The sequence below is a fragment of the Python bivittatus genome, unplaced genomic scaffold, assembly GCF_059951505.1.
Source record: "Python bivittatus isolate LINGU-HERP-01145 unplaced genomic scaffold, Pbiv_v1 ctg000480_np1212, whole genome shotgun sequence".
Classification (NCBI taxonomy): domain Eukaryota; kingdom Metazoa; phylum Chordata; class Lepidosauria; order Squamata; family Pythonidae; genus Python; species Python bivittatus.
The window spans coordinates 23,170,955-23,197,219 of record NW_028277075.1 but is presented as its reverse complement, the minus strand read 5'-3'; the positions used below and the strand labels follow the sequence as shown (position 1 = coordinate 23,197,219).

At 39.0% G+C, this 26,265-nt stretch overlaps 1 long non-coding RNA gene across 1 annotated transcript; it reads right to left on the bottom strand.

Annotated features, from left to right (window-relative positions):
- Nucleotides 1-254: 254 nt before the first annotated feature.
- LOC112541363 (uncharacterized) lies at nt 255-25,677 on the bottom strand. The gene is made up of 5 exons (XR_003085368.2): nt 25,508-25,677; nt 19,535-19,674; nt 16,059-16,143; nt 10,840-10,988; nt 255-2,978 (listed from the first exon to the last, which is right to left on the bottom strand). It is a non-coding gene; the product is annotated as an uncharacterized LOC112541363 (long non-coding RNA).
- Nucleotides 25,678-26,265: the final 588 nt, after the last annotated feature.

The window sequence follows — 26,265 nt, the reverse complement described above, 5'->3', positions numbered from 1 at the left end:
CTGGCTCCATGCCTATACTGTGAATGAATATAGCAGTCATGATGTTTCTGCATCATCTGAATGTAAGGGTAGTTCTGGAGGACACTCCACGCATCCCGCTCCATTCAAACTCCCATCTTGCAAGGAACACTGAAAATGTGCAGAGCGCCTTCCAATGCCAGCTACACAGAGCACGTGCACAGCTCCGGACCCTTCTCTGTGTTCTTTCAACACGAAGAAGGGGAGTTTGAAGCCCCCTACATTTAAATAATTACAAGCAATGACAATTTATTTTTTTGTAATTTTATTGAAGTTTACAAGTATAAAGGTAAAAGACGAATACAAACTAAGAAAAATATAAAACGGGAAGAAAAGAAAAAAATGTGCAAAGAGAAAAAAAGGAAAAAAATAAGAAAAAAGATATATAAAATGACTCCCTCCCTCCCTCCAGACAAGTATAAACAACTTCAGTAACTTAACACCTTCTCTAGTATTTCAATTAAAAAAAAATCTCTTCTTCTCATATCTCATCTTTTATCAATAAACAAATTATAAAAACTCATCATTCAGTCCTATTCAGCAAAAGTCCATTAAGAGCTACCAGAAATAATAACATATATATTTTAACCTTAATCAAATAAATCCATTTTGTATTCCAACTTATCCCTTTCTCTGAGGAATAGAGCAAAAGAAATCTCTCCCCATTTACAGCCTCATCATTCAGTCCTGGTCAAAAAGAAATTCCATTAATAGCTACCAGAAACCATAACATCTATATTTTAACCCTGGTCAAATAAATTCACTTTGTATTCCTTCTATTTACTTTTAAAAAGCTTGATCTTTAATCCCATCAATAATATCCCAAAAGTTGATTTCTTATCATTTTCTCTTTGTCTCTTCTCAGGAACAACTTCAGTAGTTTAACATGTCCCTTTTGTAAATCCAAGATAAGAAGGCTATCCTTCTGATTTATTATTTGTATGTCTCCTTTAGTTATTAAAACATCAGCCAGTTTCATTTGTAAATCCATTGTGGAATCTTTTTCCATATCACTCTTATAGTCTGTCATCTTAAAATCTGTTTTCAAATCCACATCACCTTTTTTCATATTGCTCCTGTAGTCTGGCATTTTTTAAAAACCTATTTTCAAATCCACATTCAAATCAGCCTCAGTCTCTATTTTGTCCAGGAAAATCTGTTCCTCTTCTATAGCCTCTGTTAGATCCATTTTTATAGTGGCAGGCAATCTTGAAAGTAATTTCTGAGTACATTGTTCCCAGACAGCTTTAATTTCTTCTATAGTCAGATAATATTGCTCTATTGTATTAATAGGTCTCTTTTTTAATTGTAAACTTTAGTTCTCTCTGGTTCCCTCTTATACGTTTATTTTCCAATCAGCAAAACTTTCCCACAGGACGATTTCTTACAGTTAATTTCAAAATCTTCATATATACTTTTATAAAATTTTAAACAACCCACAGGAAATATTCTTTCAAGTCCGTCTGCCTCTTAACTTTCCAAAATCAACATTCTAGTCCCTCTTTTGCTGTTTCCCCAAAATTAAAAAAATTCTTTTTAGTCCTTAAACTTACATGAAGCTTCTTTCATCCAGGATAGAAGGAAGCTCTCCCAGCATAATTAAACTTGCCCTTCAGAAGGTTCTTAACATCCAAAAAATCAATAACCAGCAATTTCCTAAAGTAATTAAGAGAGGAAGTGGGCAAACCCAGTGTCCTTTTGAAGGCACTGAACTGCAACTTAGACAGGATGATTCTCCCCCAGTTCCCAGAGCTCTCAAATCCACTGGAGATTGCTATTCTATGATCTCCTTGTGGGGAGCCTCTGTATGAAGCAAACTTCTGGGCAATCCTAGTTCTCTCCTTAATTTGGAGAGGGGTTACGAGGAGTTGATCCATTCACCAACTTCTCTTTGCGCTGCAGCTGTCGGCTCTACTCTTGCAGAGCCATCTGCAGTTCGTCATTGCTTCCCCAGAAGTCAACCAATGATCATTTATATGCATAGTTATATGTTTTGTTAAAAAATTGATTCAAATTGGAAACATCTGAACCACCCCCACACTGTTGCTTTTATTGTACCTCATGACATCTCTAAGTTGTAATTTACATTTTTACTGTGTTTTTTAACACTGCTTTATATGTCTTTGAGGTTATACACAATAAAACTAATCTTTTGCCCATTCTTTCCTCTCTTGAATTTGAAATTGATGGAATATTAGAAATGTACCTAATATTGAAACAGAGACCATGTTTAGGCTTCTCATCTCTGATCTAAATTCTCTTATTTTCAGGTTTAAGCAGATCCAGCATATCTATTCCAGCTGGTCCATTAGCTCAGCTGATGTAAGCACAGTGCTGATAATGCCAAGGTCATGATTTGTTGCTAGGACAGGTCAGTGAGTTGCTTATCACAGTAGGCTGCAGCACATAGCAACCTTGGCTGATCACAAAAATAATTAAGCAGGTTGGAACTGGTTAACATGTGGCAGGGAAAGCACCAGAAACCCAGAAATATAGGCTAGACTGGGAAGGTAGAAAAATCACTTCCAAACTGCTGCCAAGAAAATTTCATTGAGACACCCATATAGTCACCTACAGTTGTGCTTGTCTTGAGAGAATTTTGTCTTTTTAAAATTTTTTAAGTGCATATTCCAAGTTAGCATTTACACATTCAAGGAGTTTTATTTGTACAACATTGCCACAATGAGTTAGAACTACAAACATAGGATCAGTGGTGATATTACTACATTTTAAGACATAAGACAAATGTGAAACTATATTAGACAATAAATGAGAAGAGAGTTAGTTTCGGGGATAAGCAGGCAGACATAAGAACTAGTTAGGGAAAAATGAGTGGGTTTATTTTTCCATCTTTCGGTGCAACCTGAATTATTGGAAATCGGTAACCAAAGATTTTCACAGCATGGTAGTAAGAAGCTGCATCAGATATGGCTCAGTTCAAAAGTTGGCAACCTCAGTACCTGGGAGAAGAAACAAATTAAATATACTCACTTGAAATAAGAATGAAAGGAAGCAGTATCTGGGAAATATAAGCAAAGGCCAGTAGCAGTATACCTGCTGGATAGTCCCCAGTATCTCTCTACTTAAATCCAACTGCTTCAGAATGCAAATTTCTTACTCTCCGTTTCCATAGTCAGGTATTCTTAGACTCTGGGCCTTTTCATGCATGCACCTAACCATGGCACAAGCATGTTTCTGGCAACTTCTTGTCCTGCTGGGTCTTTATGATGGTGCCATCATCTCATCCCCAGCCCAAAGGGAGCTTGCCTTAAATCAACCTCAGCTGTACCATGGTTAAATAAGTGTTTTTCCCTTACACTGACACCATCCAGAAGTAGCCTTAAAGGATGCTAAACCTCAAAAATGCTTTGACACCCATTTCCTTGGAGAGAAAAGAGACGACTAGCAGTGACAGAAGCAGTAGTGGCAGGACAGGGATTAGCAATGGGAACAGCATTTCATGCTAGTATAGTTTTGGACATTTGGAGAACAAATAGTGTTAGACAAAGGCACTAAGAGGAGAAATAAAACCTGTAGTGCCAAGGAAACATCCAACAACCAGGCTGGCTGTAAACTAAGGATATCCAAGGAGGATCTTCAGGGTCCCCTTACCTTGCTTCTAGACCTCATTTTTTAATAAACAATTTCTATCATGAGTTTGGTGCACTATGTAAGATTTATTTATTTATTAGATCTATTTATATATCTGTCCAATTGACATGCAACTCAAGACAGACAGAACACAGATAGAAACAACACATAACAACAACAATTAAAAGCACAATAAAACCTATAATGCATGAGGCAACTTTAGCCAGTTAAAGCAATCAAAAATAGTCAAGACAAGCACAAAAACCTGACCCAGTACCAGAGGGAGAGTCTTTTGAAAGGGAGGTAGGGTTGGGGTCACCTAGATCTTTGGGGGTGGAATACTTTCCGTGATGCAGGCACAGTGATAGTAACTTCTGAGTGGCCTTCAAGGGCAGCCTCATGTAGTGTACATTGCAGTAATCCAAATGAGAGGTGACTAAGGCATTAGTGACTATGAGTAGGGTCTCCTGGTCCAGGAATGGGCATAATTGGTGCCCAAGATAGATTTGTGCAAAGGGCCTCCAAGCCACAGCTGCCACCTGCTCTTCAAACAGATGTGGCCTATACAAGCTATTATTAATAGCAGCACTAACAGAAAAGAGTTCAGATGTATTTCTAAATGTGCTAATTGGTGCAATATGATGGAGTTGTATGCCACAAATCCATGAACACACAGGATACAACATGGAATACAATAATGAGCTCAGCATTGAAGTTTTAACTTTCTGAGAACCTCATTAAAATTTCTAGTCCCAGCTGATGTAGAAGCTTTCTTAAAAATGTGTGAAGAATGCCTACTGGTTTTTATTTAACAAATCTATACCCACCACAATCAACAGTAATCTCAGTGGTTTATAGTAATTAAGGGCATAAAACGAAAGCAGTTATGAATAAAGTATCCACAATACACATAAAACCCACTAAATCCCAGTAATCATAATAAACTACTCATAATTAATCAAGGATGTCCTATCACTTGCCATCACTGTTCCACCACCTGGAGCCTCCCTATGTCTCAAAATTTTCCCACAGCCATGACTTCATTAGTCAATACAGCTCTACCAGCAGTCTTGCTTGCTGCCGTTACACTAGACAATCCAGGTCACATCAACAAGTATTGAAAAGTGACTGACATCAGTGATGCCTCAGCTGGTAAGCCATCACCAACCATGTCCACAAAATCTTTCACTGTTTTCTCTTATCACCATTCTCCAATTCACAGCCCCCAAACTGGCTCCATCCAATCCAATATGTCCACTGTTCAGCTCCAGGAAATCAGATCCATGTCTTGTCTGCTTGAAATATCCCATATATATTTGGCAGCCTCCATTTCCTCTACCAACATCACATTCCAAAACATCCCTTCCCCAAAAACAACCATAACCAGTTCCCATAAAAAACAAAAAAACAAAAAAAAACCCTCATAAGCCAGGGATGGCCTCAGTCTCTACCACCTTCCTGCTCATTAGCAACTGGAAAATAGCATAATTGACATGTAAGGCTCATTGAGTTCAGTGGAAAATGCCAACAACTGCAGAATAAAATGCAAAACAAGCTCTTCAGTTTGCATTAATTTATATAGATTTTTTGGCACAGAATTATCCATTATTTTAACTCAGATGTACATAATTCTGAATGTGATTTTGAATTAACCAAAAATTAGGATATTGAAGTTGCAATAAAATAAAGATTTTTTTGTACATCTGTAACCACATGTGGTCTTTTGGGCTTACAGGCTTTTGGTTTTCCCATTGTCATCCTGGTTTACAAGGAGACATCCTTACACCTCACTACGCAATTCATCTTCATATGTATTTAGCAGTTGTGAAGGATCAGTTCTTGGCACCCTTTCTCATATAAACCTTGAAACGTACAGCTATAATTATTTCAGACCATATATGTTTATTTTGGATGATGTTCAGATTTGTATAAAAGATCTCTATTTTCCACTGCCGTCTGTGAAGATTAAGGTCAGTTTTTTATCCATATCCCCAGCATTTGATCTGTTACTGGAAAAAAGAAGTGGTGATTAGGCTTGGGAGGACTTGGGGTCCTTACAGAGATGGCACACTTATATACATGATACTGTCTCATCAGAAAACTGAATCATGTATTAAATTCCTCTATGCATAAAAAGGCATAGCTTCTAAGGAGAGGGCTGAGGTTATATACTGCTGTGGCCATGCAGTAGTGCTGAACATTTCACACAGTTATCTCAAGAGAAAGAGAGCTCTGCAGGTTATGCACATATCTACCTCCAACTCCAGGATGATGTGATGCGGAACTCTGTATATCAGAGATGGGGTCCGCTACCTCCTTCTACAACATGCCCCTCCATCTATGTAATGTGTACAGGGGGGCTGACATGATCAAACAGTATAGCTAACTTATATAACATGGCATTCCAAACTCTAAGGTGAATTGTTGCTGTAGAAATGCATTCTAGAGTAGTGTTCCTCAACCTTGGCGACTTTAAGATGTGTAGACTTCAACTCATTCTGGGAGTTGAAGTCCACACATCTTAAAGTGGCCAAGGTTGAGAAGCACTGCTTTAGAACACAGGTTAGCAATTTTTTCCAGCCTGGGAGTCATGCTTACTTTTGTTTTATCTGAGGACTGTAGGGGATGTGTCCAGTGACATTTTGCTGTTATTGAGTGAGCAGGGCTGAATTTTCCTAGTATAACCTTGCACTTCTGCAAGGATTCAGTTAATAACATCATAAACTCATTTGACTGTTTGCTCAGAAGAATGTCCCACCGGGTTTAATGGGCTTTCTAAAGTTTAAGGCTGAAGCTTCAGTTACCATTAGAAGCTTGGGAGAGCAAAATGGATACTGAATTATAATGAATGCTGAATTTATAGACTCATAACAGGAAGAACAAAAATGGCAACATTGCCTATGCTCCCGTAGTATTACACTAAGTTTTCCTCCTGCTTTTCCCAATCATTCAATATGTTTTTCATTCCCTGAAAATCTGCCAGGATTCTGTCCACAGAGCTTTTGAGGAAAATTAATTGAGGCCAAACTCCCATGAATTTAATATGAAGCCTCTTCTTCTCAAAATTCTGGAGTCTTATAGAAACTGTCTATCTTTATTAACAAATTGTGCTATGAAATTAAGAAGGCTCCTCTTCAATGTTTTTTCCAATTAATGGCCAATGAAGCCTCCCCATATCAAGAGGCTGGCTATCCTCATTTTTAAAGATCCTGTTGCAGTCATCTTTTCCAGATATTTCATGAAACAGGGGTGAAGCAATCTATACATGTGGAAGACTAAGAATATTAGCATTTACTTTAGAATTAAATATGTTCATTCAGGGTGTACTGTGTTTAAAAAATACTAGAGAATGGTTAGAACACCCAATATCTGGAGGTAGGTAAAATGTTACCCCTATCTTCAGAAGGGGAGGGAGAGTAGAATCCAGAAAACTACAGAAGCTAGTCAGTGTGACATTGATACCTGGATAGATTCTTCAGCAGTTCATAAATGACTGAGCAGTAAGAACCTTGAAAATAATGCTAGCAAAATTAGTATTCATTGGTCATGAACAAATCTTGCTAGTTTCACCTTATCTCATTTCTTGATTTGGTCACTTCCCTAGCAGATAGTAGGAATGCTGTAGACATAATATATCTTGAATTCAGCTCAGCAGTTGGCCCACAATATTCTGATAAGCAAGCTAAGTGTGGTCTTGGACTTACCAATTAAGTGGATTCATGGCCAACTCAAAATTATACTCACACTTATCAAAGGTTCCTCAGTAAATTAGAGAGAGGTATCAAGTGTGGTGCAACAAGATTCAATCCTGGGCCAGTACTCTTCAACATTTGTATTAATTACTTGGATAAGAAGATGGAAGGAAGTCTTATCAAATTCTCAGATGATCCAAACTTGTGAGGAATAACTAATTGGGTTGTGCAAATTTTTTAAAAAGTGCTTTGAAATCTGTGGGAGCTTGTACAAAGACTTCTTTTCAAATAATTAAAGCAGTCATGTTGTTTTCTAGGCTTACGCAGCTGCTTCAGAAGCTGCTCCTCATGGTTACCTCTGCATGCATAGTCACTTCACTTTGCATATGGAGACAGATTTAAGCAGTCATGCAGTTCTGGAAAAAAGACTTGCCTGCTTCAACAATAAAAAAAAGTTTTGTACGTACTCCCATACATTCTGAAACATCTGTTTCAAAGGATTTGCATAGCCCAAATAGTTAACATTTTAGAAGAGTGAAGTAAAATTCAAAACTATGTTACCTCCACCAGAAATGGGTTGCAAATGACAAAATGATATTTAAGAAATGCAAAGTCAAATACAGAGTTCTACATTTAGGAAACAGAAATCAAATGGACAGGTAGCGGTTGGGGAATATCAGGTTTGATAATAGGACTGTGAAAGAGAATTTATAGTAGCAGTTGAATACAACCTGAATATGAATTAACATTGTTTATGTGACTACAAAATGAATGAATACAATTTCAGACTACATTAACAATACAGTAGTATAATTCTTAAATGAAGGGAATTAATTATCTCATTTTATCCTGCATTGCTAAGACCCCACTACAAGTATATATCCAATTCTGAGCACCACATTTATGGAGGATTCAGAGGAACCAGAATAGATTGAGAGAAGGGAAGTGAGGTTGATAAAGGGATTAGAAACTAAGTACCATGAAGACAGATTGAAAGAGCTGGGCATGTTTCACTTTGACAAGTCTGAGGGGATGAGGGATTTGACATCACCCTTCAAATACCTGAAAGACTGACACATAGAAGAAGGTGAAGATCTGTTCTCTATGATTTCAGTGTGCAAGGCATGGAATAATGGATTTTAATTATAGGTAAGAGCAATCTAGCCCCAATTACCCAAGGGTTACTCCATTAGATGTATTAAAGGAGATGCTAAGCAGCCATTTGTTTATGTAAAGATTTCCTTAAGCCAAGCTTGATTCCTGGAGATGACATAGACACTGCCATGCAATAGTCTTAGCAACTATATAGAAGAGGTTTACCACTATTCATCTTCCATATTTTATTTTATTTTTTTTCCATTTAGCCTACAGCCCTGGAATTTCTGGGTGATCTCTCATACAAGTACTAATCAGGCCCAGTCATGCTTAGTTTTTAAGCTCAGGCAAGGTTGGGCAGATGCTGGCACCCACTGAGGCACCCTCGGTTGAGGGTGCTTTAGTTTGGATTCTCGATCATCTAAATGGTTCCTTCCAACTTCTATCTTGTTAAATCCTGAATTTTGTAGAATGTTTAGTCTGGTGGCATAAATTATGGCAATATCAAGGGTGGAGGTGAGCAAAACAGCTTTTCCCACTCTGGTGTCTCCTGATGTGTCCCCCAGATTCCCAGCTAGGATGGCCTATACTCATTGAAGATTATGAAAGTCACAACATAACACACCTAGATGATAGCACATTAGAGAATGCTGCAAAAGAAGAAAGAGGAAGATGCAACGTATTTCTTGGATACATCTCAGGATCTGATGACAACGGCTACAAAAACTCATGACCTAAAAATTTATTAAACTTTAGGCTATCAATTTCTGCTGGTTTCTCCAAAATTCTAAAAAAGATGCTATAGAATATGACCTTTTGTCTCTATCTTTGTTTGTTTACACATACCCACTGCAATCAATGTGAATTGGTAGTTACAGTAATTAAGAGCAAAACAACAAAAGCATAAAAATTAAAATACAGTGGTACCTCTACTTACGAACGCCCCTACTTATGAAATTTTCGAGATACGACCAGCTCCGGCCCCAAAAATTTACCTCGATGTGTGAACTCCGCCTCGAAGTACGGCCATTTTTCTACCCTGACACGTGGTCCGCAGCCATTTGTCCGTCCTGACACGTGGTCTGCGGCCATTTTTCCGCCCCCGACACGTGGTCCACGGGCGTTTTTTTGCCCCGCCGCGCAGCGCGCAGGCGTTTTGCCACCCCACCGTGCCCCTGACGGGTGGCGCGCGGGTGTTTTACCACCCCGATGCACGGTGTGGGGGCGCTTTTCTGCCTGACGCGCGACACGTGGCGCGCGGGTGTTTTGCCGCCCCGCCGTGCGGCACGCGGGCGCTTTTCCACCCGACGCGTGGTCTGCGGACGCCAGAATGGATTAATGGTAATTACATTGAACCTTATGGGAAAATTTGCTTCGGGGTGTGACCAAATTCGGAGGGCGGAATGGATTAACCGTATTTACATTGAACCTTATGGGAAAATTTACCTCGACTTGCGATCAGAGTCACGGAACGGATTAAGTTTGTAAGTAGGGGTACCACTGTATCCATGGTCAGGCTAAAATTCACATGTAGGACAGGACTGAGAAATTTGTGAAGCTCTAGCTCTCAGAAGCCCCCAGCAGCACAGCAAGTGGAAAGACATGCTGGGAGTTGCAGTCATACAAGAAAAACCATAAAACCTTGATGGGCCGGACTTCCTTCTAGTCCAGTACCCTATTTCCCATAATGGTTAATCAAATCCCTCTGGAATAAGGAGAGAATACATGAAATCAATAGTCCTCTTCTTTGGCTCCTCAGGAAATATTCAAAATATGTTGCCTCTGATTCTGAAAATAGCTATTATCACACTTATGGTATATATTCCATAACAAATACTTTTGTCCAATGTGGATGTACTGTGTATCTATCTAACTATGTAATCGCAGACTCCAGCTCTTTTTTGTCCATGTCAAAAACGTCAAACTTTTGTGACATTGTGTTATGAATAGGGAGGAGTGTTGATTTGAAATCTTGCTGACAGAACTTTTTTCCTAGGGTTTTCTGATAAAATACACTTAGGATAGGCTGGCAACAGAATAACTTTCTGACTCATTCCAGTCTGTCTTGGTGGGGAGTTCTCCCTTCAGCCCAGATTTCAGAAAACAGAAAGAAAGTTCTTGGGATCTTCCCAACCAAAGCCCAGAAACAATCAACTGAAAAAATACAAGGAGTTTCCATGCATCGCTGCAGTCTTGCTTGTGTGAAGGTTTTAATGAGAATTTCCCCTTTTGAACCAACAAAACCAAATATCTAGGTATAAAAAAAAATTTAGAAAAGGAGATACACAGGAAAAAAGGAAAGAATCAATCCCACACAGAATTCTGAATAAAATAATCATCATCATGGGAGCTAAGTAGTTACCTATTTCTTCCTTGAATAAGCTCTTGAATTTCCGCACATATTTACAGTTCATTGCTGAGAGTAGAGTTAGAGAGAGATCACCTGGACATCTTGCTCTGATGTTGTTAGGCTGGTCCACATTGTTGCTGCAACTGCTTCTTTTCTTCTCCCTTGTGCATTCCAGGAATCCTGATACTGCTGGAAAACTATAGCAGCTTGGAGCAGGAGGTCCAACAGATTTCTGATTTCTCCTGCAGACAATTTCATTTTTCCAAGAAGAAAGAAGACAGTTATCTGGAGTTAATCCTGATCACCAACAGACAGGAATTGATCAAAGGACTGAAGGTGTTAGGCATTTTTGGGAAAAGCAATTAAATCATACTGGAATTCAAGATAACTAGGGGAGGAAAAGCTGAAAGAAGTTGGACATGCTCCAGGGACTTCAGGAAGACAGGTTTTAATGCACTCTGGCAAAAGGTGAACAACATGCCATCGCTTGAATCTTATAGGATAAACAAAAATTAGATATTGAAAGCATAGGCACAGACTATCTCTATGGGAAGAAAAAAATGAAAAAAAAAAAACACTTCAAAGGCCAGTATGAATGAATAACGATTTCATTAAAAACCTGAAAAGCAAAAAGGAGATGGAAGCAGGAGTTGAAAACTAATCAGAAATACAAACTGATAGCTGAACTATGTAGGGATAGAGACAGGAAGAGTACAGATCAGAGTAAGATTCTGATGAGGAGCACAAAATATAATAAGTTGGGGGAAAACATTTCCAAATATATTTGAGGAGGGAAATTTAGCTCAGGATGGACAGAGATATAGAAATAATCCATCATGATTCTGAAACAGCTATAAAAGTGATGTCAGAACTGCTGACTGTATAATCTTTGAAAACTCATAGAGTACTTATGAAGTGCCAGAAGACTGAAAAAGAGCAAACATAGCTGAAGTATTCAAAAAGGGGGAGAGGGAGGACATGGGAGACTATAGGCTAGTTAGTTTGATGTCTTCATGGGGCAAGTGCGGGGTAGTACTAAAGGTGTAGTACTAGGACTGGGGAGACTAACTCAAAAAATAGGATTACATTTTGGACTGGGTCTGGTTCAAATCCATCCTTAGAAACTGAAAATCATAGGATGACCTTAGACCAGTCATTCTCTGTAAGCTCAACCTAAATAAAAAGCTGTGGGAATAAAACAGAGAACTGAAATACGCTGCCTTGAGCTCCTGAATATTAACGTTAATAATTAATGCCAAGCAGCATATCTGTGAGCATTTCATTAAAAAAATGTTATCATTGCCAGAAGCCAGCATGGATTTGTCAAGAACAAGTTTTGTTGAACTACTCTTCTTTTTATAACAGAATAACTAGCCTGTTGAACCAGGAAATGTTGTAGATGTGGTGTACTTTGATCTGGGTAACGTGTTTGATAAAGCCTCTCTTGAAATCCCTGTGAACAAGATGAATAAATGTGGGCTGGACAATAGTGCAACTGATTGAACAACTCTATCCAAAGAGTGCTCTTGGATGGTTCTGCATTCCTCTTAGAGGGAAGTACTAAATGGTTTTGCAGGGTTCCTGCCTTGGCCTAGTGCTATTCAATGTCTTTCTAAATCTTCTAGGTGATCAGATGAAAGGGATGCATATCAAATTTGCAGATGATACAAAGCTAAGAGGATTGACTAATATCTTAGGGGACAAAATCACAAATCAAAATGACCTCAACAGGCTTGAACATTGGGCCAAATCCAAAAGGATGCTGTTCAATAAGAAAAATCAAATTCATTTGTAAAGAAATGGACTTACATTATGGGAGAAGGTAATTCTGTTCTTTACACTGGTTGGACCACACATGGAGTTCTGAGTCCAATTCAAGAAATGCCACTTTTAAAGGGGCATGAAGAAGCTGGAATAGGCTCAGAGGAGGGTTACCAGTATTATAAGTAGTCTGGAAACTAAGCTCTATAAGAAAAGTTTAAAGGAATTAGGTATGACTAGCTTGCAAAAGACAAGAGTATACAAGATATTTGGTCTACAGATATCTAACAAGCTGTCATGTCAAGGGCAGATGGACTTGTCCTCTGCTGAAACTGACAGCAGGACAAGACCAGCAGGATGAAATTAAAAGAAAGACATTTCAAGTTGAATAATTGGAGAAATGTCCTGATGATAATAGCTGTTAAAGAGCAGAACTACCTACCTAATATAGTGATGGAGTCATTGAAGGTTTTCAAATGGGAGTTGGAAGGCCACCCAAGTGTCAGGATTATTTAATGAATTCCTGATTGAGCACAGGATTGGGCAACATGGCTAACACAGTCACTTCTATGATTTGGTCCTAGAGGTTAAGAGAAAGCCAGTCTCCTTGGGCAAACTGTTCCTTCCCCAGTCTAACAAAATGCTCCATCTCTGATGTCATGGATCTTGCCAGCAAATTCAGATTATCTAGTGCTGAATCCACCTTCCTAATGATCTTTGAATGATACAGACAATAACTAATTTTCATTAGTTGTGATCTTGAATAAAAAGGATTAAATGGGAGGCAGGGGGAGGTTGAAAACAAAAGTTCAATTCTACCTATTCAGGCCTCTTAGACTGCATTTAGCTCATTCTTAACAAAATGTAACACTTATTACAGACTGTAAATAAATCTGTGTAGAATGAGAATGAGGGATTTGTATGAAAAGAGAAATCCTCTGGGTAACCAAGAACACACACCACCAAAATTGTGCAAGCCAACAAAGAGAAATGGAAGTCTTTGCACAGCAAGGAAAATTTTTAGAAGCGCCAGAAAAGATTTAAATGTTTTCAAGTGAATTAACAAGTTCAGACCAAAGCAGGTACATATGCTGCTCAGAGAAACATGAGAATTAAACAATATTAAAATAAAGATTACAGAGTGGAAATTTCAATCTAGAAATCTTTTCCCCCCACATTAGCTTAACTATAAGCAAGGAACAAGTGCCAGAGGAAATGAGTATTTAAGAAAACTTAGACAATCTGGCGGAGTCTTGAAAAGAAAAGCTTTAAATTTGGGAACTATTACTTTAATGGGAGAAGATACAAAAGCAGACCAAATATTAACTGGAGAAAAGGAGATCATAAGAACTTCTTCAGAGTGAAAAATGTAAGGCACTTCAAAGCATGCTGAAAACTAGAGTTACCCTGCAATGCACTGATAAAGCACATTACAATTTTTTTGTTTAGTTTTTAAAGATGAGGATGTTTTTGTTAGAAGCAATATTATTTAACTTGATGTAAAGCAGAGTTTGCCACCTTTTTGATACCTATAGCTCAGCATTTTTCCTAATTAAAACAAACTGATTTCAGTACTCAGCACATCTATTTCTCAAAATAGCAATGAGATCTTAGGGCATTACTTCTTTCAGGCCAAATTTCTACTGGATGAGAGAACTCTGAACACTTAAGGTTTCCACATCTGTTTTATTGACGCTCCGGCTTCTTTCCTGAACAGGCTCAACTCAGTGGGTCTTGCAAGGAGGTCGACATTTCAAAACACTGTCCACTTCCTGCACAATTAATTGATCATAATGCCAATTTAGAACCAAAGGTACAGCCTCACTTGATGGAGCTAGCTCAGGAAACAGGAAGGAAGAGGTGATGTATGTGAACTTAGGTCTATACACATATGTAACTTCCTAAGGTTTTGCATCATGATTAGTCATCATTCTTTTATAAGTAATCCACAGTGTCTTGGCTCATATGTAACAAAGCTTAAACCAAAGCAATCTTTGTTATGATTCGGCACGGCATAGACACTGCATGATAGGTACATATGAAGGGAAGTAAGCCTATGGGTCTATGCCTATATAAAACCCCCAACCCATCACTGGGAGAGATTGTGGTCAAGCTGGAAAAGAAAGGAACAGATAGTGGGCAAGTCACTTGGCAGCTTATTTATAAACAGCTGCTCAAGCCAGGTGGGGGAAAAAATCTCAAGGTATTTAAAAAGACTCTACTTTAATTAATGCACTATAAATGAAGTTGGAAAATTCCTATTATGATTTCCAAGATTCTGTATTTAACTCCAGACCAATAAATCTATGTAGTTCTTGCTTCCTTGGTCTTGCCCTGTTGCATGGGACTTGATAATCACCTAGCACCCCAGGTTCCCATTCCAGATTTAAGCAAAAGCAGAGCATAGCTAAATTGTGGTTGAGTAAGCCATGTTTTACAGTTTAGTGAACTGTGCAGATCCAGCTAAGTGCAAAACCAGCACCGTTAATTAAAATACCTCTAATTTGGCTCATAGTATTGGATTCATGGGTATGGAATGGCAATGGCTTCCATATCATGCTTAGCCAAACATGTGGTTTGCTTATATTTAGCTTAGTATTTTTTACAGACTTAACTCCTGTGGTTTGGGAAAAAAGTGGCTTAGTGAAAGGATAACAACACATCGTCTGCAAGCAATAGATTGTTCCACTGAAATTTGGCAGGATACTGTCAATTTTGTATGTCTGTGTTTTTAAACACAATAATGCCCAAGATAAATGTATTAAGCTCCTGGAAACCTTAACACACCTATTTTGAGTAACTCCTTTACAGGGTTTGACCCTACCTTTTATAATGAAATCACGATAGGGTTAGTGCCCAGCTCCTATGTCTGAGAAAAAAACTAGAGAATAATATCATGTGATCAAGATATGAGCTACCTGGAACAACATTTCTTCCAAAATCAAGTTGTACATTAGTAGATGTTGAAACAATTATAAATAAAAGACCAAACATATTAGCCACTGTCATGTCCAGATATGTTGGACTACAAGTACCATGATTTCTAGAAAGAATGCCAGAAGACCAACTTGGGAATTGTAGTCTATATACCTGAAAAGTATCAGGTAAAGAAAACCTGAAATAATTCAATAAAATATCTTGGGCTATCCATTTTTCTTTGGCTTGAAATAGTATATATAACTTAGGTACACTATTAAAGGAATATTTAACTAATGAGGTATTGCAGCTATGAAAAAAGTGAGAGAAAAATCAGACATGGCAACAAATCCTCATTGGATCAGTTTGCTACTTAATATTTCAGAAAAACTGAGATGCAGATAATAGTTGATAGATTTTTCCTCGCCTTTTAAAGAACAGGGGTGTTCCCTTAATGTATGAAAAAACCATGACAACATGCTTCTAAAAATGTTAGAATAAAGACCAAATACCACTAAAAGCCAGTTGCAAGCCCTATCAAGTTTCTCCCAGTATCTTCCCATCCTTGGTCAGACCCTGCTCACCACATTTCCCAATACTGCTAGTTCATGCATAATAAGGGGGCCTTTCCTTACCTGGACTAGTGCTAAAAGTATTTTCCTCCATATTCTGACCCATCCAGGGGAAGCTTCCAGGGATGTAAGCTTGGTCACCTGTTACCTTGGAAGGAAGTCAGGTAATTTGAAACAGAGGCAAAAGAGACAGGATAAGGAGTTGCAAATTTCAGCTGGTCTAGTTTTCTGCTAATTCAAGGATGGGTGGAGATTCATCATGGGCGGCGGGAAAGGCCCATAGAAGATGCCCATTAACAGTTTTCAGTGGACAGTATAGGCAGCAGGCATAGATACTGCTTGAAATACAATCTTGCCTGTAGATATAAGCTTTATAGATAAATGATAGGAATGGTTTTTAAATATTAGGTACCTGCAAAGACATTTTTGACACACTTTTTAGCAAAATCTGAGCCTTCTTTTGCACTAAACACTAAGCCAAAATCAACCAGATCATATGATAGACAAAACTCAGCTAATGGTTGCTTATTTAATAAGCCATGGTTAAATAAACCATGTATTGCCATGATATGCAAATCAATGATTCTAATTCTTGAGAAGCAACCCATGGTCTGTCTGCATAATCCCATCCTTGCTATTTTCATGATGATAAAGTGGGACAGAATAATAGAATCAAAACTGTATTGATTGGATTGATTCCTCTGGCTGATGAATTCTGGGAGTTGAAGTCCACAAATCTTAAAGTTGCCGAGGTTGAGAAACACTGCTCTAGCTAGTGCCTGGCAGTTTAGTTGAGAACAACATGGGTAAGTGGGTATGAGTGTGTGTGACAGAGAGAACAAATGCACATTGTAACTAGTAAAGTTTTGCTGCCACTTGGAATTTATTGAGTTTTTGTATATTGTATCAGAACCTGACGTGCCTCAATGTTCAGTTGGAAGTGATTTGATTTGCATGTATTTCTAATTATTTCCTGGCTGTTGACCAGGGCTGTGTGTTTTGTATGCTATAGCTGCGCCAATCTGGAAAACCCAGATAGAAAGCGGGGGGCAGGGCTGCAAGATCCATGTGCCTGTACAGGCTGTGTGTGTGAGAGCAAGTGACCATAAGCCAAACCTTGGGAGTAACAACTCCTGTCTTCAAATGGACTTTCACAAGAACTCTGTAAGGTAGTTTAGGGTGAGAGATAGTGATTGACCCAAGTCACCCAGTTAACCTTTCTGGATTAGTGTAATTTGATATTTGATTTCTCCAGTTTTAGTTGAATATCCTAACCAAAACACTGCATTGGGTTTCATTTTTAAAATCTGAGAAGCTCTTATAATCTTACTACCTGACAGAACTGAAAGAGGGGAACTGGTGAAACCGGGAGAAAAAGGTACAGGAGGATTGGAAAAGTTGTCATCTCATTGGTTTTATAAATATTACACACTGCTCAAATTGAATAGGATGATGCTTACAGTTCACATACATTCCCTCAATCTCCTTGGCTAATTCTTTACTAACTGTGTATAGTTCTTTACATATCTGTAAATTATATAGTAGGATACTCTAAAAACATTCCATGTGAAATCTCACTCTGCTTTTTCAGAGTATGCATGTTCTGAAAGCTGAATTTTGCATATGATAGCTGAATTGCATGGCATTATTTTGATGTTATATATTTAATTTACTATATTTAATTTGTCAGAAGAAGATGGGAAAGGTTGGAATCTGCATCCTCCTCTCCAGTCAGAAAGCCCACTGGCTGACCCTGGACCAGCTGAAATCTGTTAGCCTAATGCAGTGTTGTCCAAACTTGGCCACTTTAAGATGAGTGGACTTCAACTCCACAGATTTGGCCAAGTTTGGACAACACTGGCCTAATGTATTGTGCTGGAGAGAACCATGCATACTTGTTTGAATTCTCTGGATGATGAGCAAGATAAAAAGGAAAAACTAAAATAAAAATTAAAGTAATCCTCTGCTTTTTGACCCAGATATTAATAGTGGCCTGAAACATAAATCAATAAGGCAATAAAATTCTTCTAAAGCTGTGTACAATTATGACAGCATTACAGTCAGCTGGAGTAATTGTATGCAGGCTCTTCAAAAGATTCAGCGAAATAGATATATGAAATGGCTATAAGAAAGAAACATTGGATTCTTCAGGGACAGCTTAGCGAGGGGAGGCAATTAATGAATTCTCATACACAATATTTTCATACTATAGAATTTTCAATTATCTTATCAGCCTCAATGTGGCATATGAGAATCAGGGCTGACCCCAAAAGCTGGGATGGTTAGGTATTTGTCAGTGGCACAGAACCAGCAGAATATGTGTGTGCACACAAAACAGAGATATGCCCTAACACAGTGTTGTCCAAACTTGGCCACTTTAAGATGAGTGGACTTGCTGGAGAATTCTAGGAGTTGAAGTCCACTCATCTTAAAGTGGCCAAGTTTGGACAACACTGCCCTAACAGAAGAACCACTGAGCACTCAGATGCAGCCTACAAAAATTCTGACTTGGGTGTTTGAGTTTTTATTATCGGGCATAGGGGGTAGGGGGTGGGGGCAGAGTAAGGGTGTTGTAGCAAAGAGCCTCTAACATTCTGTGGTGAATGCAAATTGCAATCATATTTAACAGGGAATGTAGATGTGGTTTAGCATAATAGTAATTCAATTCATGAAATCACAGCCTTTCATAAAATAAATGCTTTAAGCACTGTTATGTTTTCCCTGCTATTGTCCAATTCTTACCAAAAATTCTATTCCAAAGCATTTTTCCTTTCTTGTGGAGTTTCTTTGTATTTGATGCCTTTTTAAAATCTCTGGCTGCCTTAATCCAATATTCAAACTCTGATTTATACCATTCAGAATTAAACACGGGCTTCCCTTTTTACTCCAAATATATGGTTTCATAATATATACATAGCAGTTAATGAAATGTATAACAGTATTTAAGTATTAATTTAGGGTGTGCACTGGATTTAGCTAAAGTCTGAATTCTGAGGCAAAGTGGGATAATTTAAGTAGAGCAAAGCAGATTGGTCTAAACCTGCTTTCTGTATCTCTGTGCCAACAAAACTGTGGTCCCAGTCAATTTCTCACGAGTGTCAGCATGCTCCAAATGGCAACACCATGGCAGAAATAGTTTGGATTATTTATCCAGAGGGTGGGCAGGGGGATATTTGGATTCAGTATTGGATGGTTCTGCTCTTTAGTCAGAGTGACCTTTATGAGTAGACCATGATTAAACACCATTGGTCACCCCAGTCACATCATCTGGCACAGCAGACAAGGTCATGTAGGAGGAGGAGGGGGAGTCAAGAAATCCTTAATAGTGCCATTTACTTCACGATATGATCTCATTGTCTCCCACTCTTTCATCCTAAATGCTTTTTAAAGCTCCATTAGCTAGCTAACCTGGCTCAGCCATAGACTGATCTATTTTGGAGACCAATAAATGCCCCAACAACCAGCCCACTCCCAATCTGTTCTCAGAGGGGAGTTGCTGTGCCTAACAGGTAGATAAGGCTTGCTAAGTTTGAACTTACCCTTTTCCTCCTGATCCAAAACTAGTTTCAACCAATAGCCCCAGAGCCAGCTGAGATGGCAAGAGCCTTCCAAAGACCCCAGCATAACAGAGAAGAGCAAAGTCAGAGTACCCACCAGGTCTATGTTCAAGTAATCAATCCTAGAGAAAAAGGCAAGAGTTTTAGCAGCTGAACATAGAATCAGCTCAAGGCCAAACCCTATTTTTCAACACTGGGTCTTCTTCAAAAGGCATATTTTTCCTGAAAATGTCAGTCCTCCACCCTAACCCAACTACACTGCATATGCTCAGTTCAGAGTGCGGACTATTTATCCCAAGGAGTTTCTTCCTGCAGCCTGGGCTTCTGTGTCTCTGACTCTTGATCCAATTTGTTGTTCCTGCACATTCAGGGGACCCAGAAGAGTTCAAGTTGGAATCTGGACCTGCATGGGCAATAGAAGAGTCAAATTCTTCCACACTGGCAGGCTCTTGGCTCCCAAAGTCTCCAATTTTCCTCTGGCTGGCTCCTTCTGGTCCCCAGAGAATGAGTTTCTGTATAAATCAAGGGCACATTTGTCTCAAATTTGGCAAGAGACTTCCCCACAGATGGGGAATTCAGGTTTTAAAAGAGTACAGTACAACTTCAGCAAGGTTTATGAAAATTAGCACCCATTAACTCCCCATAACCCAAGACTCCTTATGACAGTAGTTCTTAAACAGTTTGACCCAATTACCCCCTTTCCTGCTCTTGAATACTGAAATGTCATTACCTCCACAAAAAAAAAAAAAAAAACTCAGAATGATCTTTTACATAAGTGTCTCAGCAATGGCAGTCCCAAACTAGATCCTCAGCTCCCAAACAAGCAATTACAGATTGCTCCATTACCCCCAGGATATGCCCAAATTATCCCCAGTTTAAGAACCCCTGCCCTATGACATCAGCTAGAATATTTTTGTAGTCTTATTTCAAGTTGCATTCAGGCCAGTAATAGTTATCAACTTTATTGTTTCTTGTTCATGTAAGGCTGCCATACTGTGTCACACCAAACCATACAACCAATCACACGGGCTAAAATATGGTTGAGTAATTTAATGTTTACTGTAGCAGGAAAATACTGCGCTCAGAGAGTGATAAGACTGGCAATTCTGTTGCTTACAGCAGGGATAAGAAATATGTAGCTCTCCAAGTGACTTACAATTCCCCACTGCCTCACCACAGTGGCAAGTGATGAAGGAAGCTGGGAGTTGTAGTTTGAAGGACCTCATATTCCCTGTCCCTGCAATACAGAATAAGACAATTGTTTCTGGTGATCTGTTATTATTTATTTATTTATTTATTTATTTATTTATTTATTTATTTATTAATCACATTTATATGGTCACCCTCACAAAAAGTGACTCTCGGCAGTGTTTATAATGCTCCCATCCCAAGAACCTCCCATCTCAAGAACTCCCAAGTTCTGCTATTTATTACATGTATAACCTGTTGTTCTTCCTTTTAGACTATTCATTAATAAGAATCATCTACTGCTGAGAAATATTTTACAATTCTGCTATTTAATTGTAAACATATTTTACAATTCTGCAGAAAGGCCCTTTGAAAAACCTGTGCATCACTGGGAGTCTACTGTAGGTCTAAAATTACAAACACAGGAAATTAAATGTTAAACTAGTTGAAAATAGCCAGAAGAATCAGAATCAAATCAACCCAAAGAACAGCACACACAACTGAAGCACCACTTTTCTGCATTACACTGCATTGCATTGCATTTCTATCCCACCTTTACTTTTCACAACTCAAGGCAGTATATCTAATGCTCCTACCTCCTGTTTTTCCCACAACAATCCTGTAAGGTGTTTGGGCTGAGAGAAAGTGACTGGCCCAAAATCACCTGTCTGGGTTCTGTTTCTAAGGGAGGACTAGAATTCACAGTCTCCCAGTTTCTAGTGCAGCACCTTAATCACTACATAAAAAATGCCAGTCAAAAGGTGTAAACTTCAAAAGGTCTCCTGAACAGAGTTTACCAAACCACTTGAATGGATTTGGGGCAAATGAGGCACAGCACTCATCCTGACTCACTGTCTTATCAGATAGATGATAGTCAACCTTTCAAGTTCTCCACCAACATAAGCATGTGAGATAAACTCTGCTAGAACAGATCAAAGGCTTCTGGCATCAAGTATTGGTGAACCCAATGCCTCTGAAAAGCTGCAAAGAGAACATAAGGCCATTACCCTCCAGCTATTGGTTCCCAATGACTAGTATTTAGAGATTTGCTGTTTTTAATCCTGCAGGTAGCATACAGCCATAGTAATAGTCTCATTCACCATGAATTTGTCTAATCCCATTTTAAGCCATCCAAGCTGGCGGTGATCACCACATCTTATAATAATGACTTCAACTATGAGTTTGGTGAAGAAGTTGGGGGCTTCTCTGTACCACTTCTTTACTGGCAAAATATTTTATTTTCCAGCTTCTGATATATTGGCCATCCATATTGGAAGTAGAAATGATGTTCTCACTGAGATGCAAAAGTCATGGGAAAACCAATGGAATAGGCTGGAGAGACAATAAAATCCTATATGGTAAAGATGCTAGGGAGACAAGGGACCATATATAGTTGCATAGACCCAGAGCTAGCTCTGCAGTGAAAATTACCTCTGTTCCAATAATCAAGGTAAGACAAGGTTGAGGCATTTACTATATGTAAACGGTTGTCAGGCTCAGCCCAAGAACAACGATGACACAGCTCAGTCCAGTATAGTTCCTTTATTTGCTTACACCCTAAAGACAGAATCTCGCCAGACTAAATCTATGCTAAAGCAACAAGTGGATATACCCCGTGAGACTCTAGGGAAGGGCTAGTCTCAGCTTCTTCATCTTCTCATGGTCCTGCTGTGGGCTGAGGGAGGGTTTGCCCTGTAACCTCTCCTGGAATGCTCCCCCTCCCTCCTGATAGCCTTGATCTTCCATTCCAGTATCCTCCTCACACATGCCTTCCATTACAGCAGTCTTGCATGTGCTCCTATTTCCACATGCTGATTTCAAATGCCATCAAATCATGGCAGATTTCTCCAACTTGGTGTCTCCATGTGTTGGACTACAATTCCTATTACCAACAGCCTTTATGGCCGTGGGCCATGCTAGGAGGAATGATGGCAGCTATCATCAACTATATTGGAGAACACAGCATTGGGAAAGGCTGCAGTTTAGGGTATTGATCATCTAATGCCATGACTAGTCTCCTTGAAAGGCATCTATGAGACAGTTAAAGCAGGTCAAAGTTTCTCCAAAGCCTCTTTTTACTATTACTATTACAGTTTTATGTACAGTACTGCAGTTTTTCTTATCTCTTTTCTAGATTAGCACTTTAAATTTTCAATCTTTTGCTGATCCTTTTTTTTTTTTAATAAATCAATGTGACTCAGAAAAGAAACAAAGGCACTTTAGAGGAGGATGCAGTGGTAAGATTAACCTTTCCTCGGCCTCTCCTTGGAAAAGAAACTCAAGAGAAGAGAAGCTCTGAACTTTTACAGTGCAAAAGGATCCCACCTCTCCACCATGAGAAGGGGCCACAATTTTTAATTAGTACCCCCTTACTGGCCTGCTGTTTCTGCATAAACGTAGCCCCATCAGCTGGAGTAAATAAACAGCCAGGCAGTGAGAGACAATAGGCCTTGGCGATGAATTAATAAACTCTGCCTCTTGCATTAGCAGAGTGTGACTGGAACTGGCAGGGGTCCCTGGCTGGGCTCCAGAAACCATTATTGCGAGACAGAGCCAAAGGAGACTTGGCACAAAGCAGGGCCCACAGCTGGAGATTAGGTAACAGAGTCAGAGCACTCAGAGAGCTGCCAGGGTGTTGGCCATTGTGGCTAAGAGAGGGTCAAAATTCTGTTTCTGAAGCTCAGAGCTGCACACACACAAAATCTCCATAAAGTACAGCATATAGACTGTAGTCCTTCCTTCCACCCACCCACCCATCTGTTCTCCCCCAAAATATAGTCTCCATACAGACTTGCTCACTCCTTGGCACTCTGTCTTAATTATTCCCCCTCTTAAGTAGAATGGGACTGTCAGGTCCATCTTCTGGCAACCAGAAAAGTACTTCGTGATATGTTGGATTATTATTATGGAGTTGCCAGGAAAATGATATATTATAGCAGTATTCCCAGGGTGGGTCAGTAGAACAATTTATAACTCTTTGTGACCACTGTAACCAAAATTCACATCTGAGAAAGTGAAAATAATTATTTTATAATGTTTTCTAAAGGTAGGTGGTTCCATCCTGAAGCCACCATATGAACGTACTCCTGCCATGCACATCCACTAATAAAGTTAACTCCCTATAGAGATTGCTGTGAAGCATGAAGGGGTTGACATTTTTGTGGTGAATACCAGGACAATACATTTTCCCACCCCCATTCCATAATTGTGGAGTGCAAAATTTCTCTCCTCTGATGAAACTTGTTCCCTTGTAGGAGACAAATTATTGTCCCCATGGCCCCGTGTTCATTTTTCTTGTAATATAGAACAAAGAGTGCAAAGGTTGGTAGCGTCATCATAAGAAAATAAAGGCTTATTTTTAGGATTTAGGTTAAACGTCATACTGCAATGCAACATGCATGCAACCACATGCATGAACAGCTTGGCAGCAGCTTCAGCCCTACACATTGTCTTTTCTGAAAAGCTACATTTGCAGCAGAAAAGTGGCAGGGAGATGGGATACTTAAAGTTTCCTTTTTTCTGCTGCTCCCCCTCTGAAACTCCACTCCCAATATCTTCGGTCTATATAGATCTTTGTCTAGCTAGGTGACCACACCTAGCCAACCTTGGCAGATCTTGGAAAACTAAGCAGAGATGGCTCTGTTTAGTGCTTGGATGAGAGACCAACAGGGAATATCAGAGAGGTAAGCTGAAGTAGGAAGTCTGTCCTGTTTCTGTCCTGTTGTTAATATTTGTGTTGATAAAGTTGCTAAGAGAAGGTCAGTTCTAAGGAGACTTCTTTTAAAAGAACCATATTTGCTTAAAGAAGCCAATGGAAGACAGGATAAAGCAACCAAGGAGGCATTCAATGGAAGAATTCCGGGAACTTGGTCGTGCGTTTAAAAGCATCTTGCCTTGCTCCCTGCACATTTTCTCAAGGATACTTTGCAGCAGAGATGACTGTCAGACACACTATATACAGTTGCATGGTCATAGGTGACCACGGAGTTTGCACCGGTGCCACTTTTTGTAATTCTGTGGACATAGAAAATATCCACTTCTTCTGAACTATTAAGTACATAGAAACCTTGTCCAGTTTTGTCACATGTGATTCTTAATGCTCAATATTTCCTCCCCAACTGTTTTTTTTTCTACTTGAAAGTTAAAAATTGATAATCTTTTATTCAGAGTAGGAAATTTGGCAATGTATAGTTATCATTTGCATTTCATTGAGGTCAGTGACAAAACACCTATCTTTTATCTAGCTTTCTGAGTGGGAGTTATGTGGTTATGGCTTGTATTCAAAGGAGCCTGTAAAATATTCCTTTTTTAAATTGGGAAGGCAGGAAGGATCAATCTGTATCTTCTCAGGTGTGCTGCAGAAATATTAATTTTTTTGGAAACAAAAGTAGTGAAGTTCTATATTCACAGTGAAACATTACATGAGAAACATCCTTTTGCTCGCCAATTTGGCTTGAATTTGAGCACTTGGCTTAATACCTTGAGAAAGAAGAAATATTGTGTTGATTTGCAGTGATCTTGCCTGCCATAGCTGAAAAATTATCATCAGAAGGAACAGCCTTTTAGAAACGGAGCCATAAATATGGATGAAGTGAGAATGGACCAGGAATCATCAACAGAACATATGCATACAGACACAGAAGAAAGGAAAAACAACTGAATACAATGTTTCTGGTGAGAATTCTTTTATAAAGAAATAAATAAATATAGAATAAACCAGTTTCTTATTAAAATGACAAGGCAGAGCTTAGAAGAAGTAAAACGTACTTTTACCCATTTTCAGTGAGTCATCTTTAGAATCCCTTTTAATGGCACTCCAAATTAGAAATGTGAAGTACAACCCTAATGAGTTCCATCTGCAGGAAAAGCACCTTCTTTCCTTGGCTGCTGTACTCATTCTGCTGGTGGCTGCAGAGCTCCAAAACACATGTCTCCTCCCACACCTGTGTCAAGGTTGCAGCTTTACTGGCAACGCTGCTGGGCTGACGCTGGGGAAGAGGCTCAGAGGGGAGGGAAAGAAGGCAGCACAGGGGCCTGCGATTTTGCTAGGCGGCCTGCTCTTCCACAGTATTTGTACTTATACTGCTTTCCGTAAAGTAGTGTACAAAGTGATTAACAACAATAACGTTCGCAAGAGAAAATAACGTCTGATGTAAAACTAACTGATTATCTTATATGCCATTTCTCAGCATGAGAAATAACTGGCATGTGATGAAAAAGGCTGACATGGCCACTTGCTGTAATATAAAAGAATTACAGTAAGTGACTTTGGCGTGGAAAGTGACCACATTATTTGCCCAATAGGATATTTTAAGATTCCAGGAAGGGAAACATCTTCAGAGCAAATTAAAAACATAGCTTTTACAGTAGCTTTTTTAATGCCCACAATTAAAAGATACACGTGTTTGTAAAAAATTGCATCTTTAGTTATATGTGCCATTTAATTGTTGATAATTCATCAGGGCTCCAATCTTTTGCTCACATTCCTGGCAGTATGTCCTGTTGAATGCAACAGTTTTGATTAG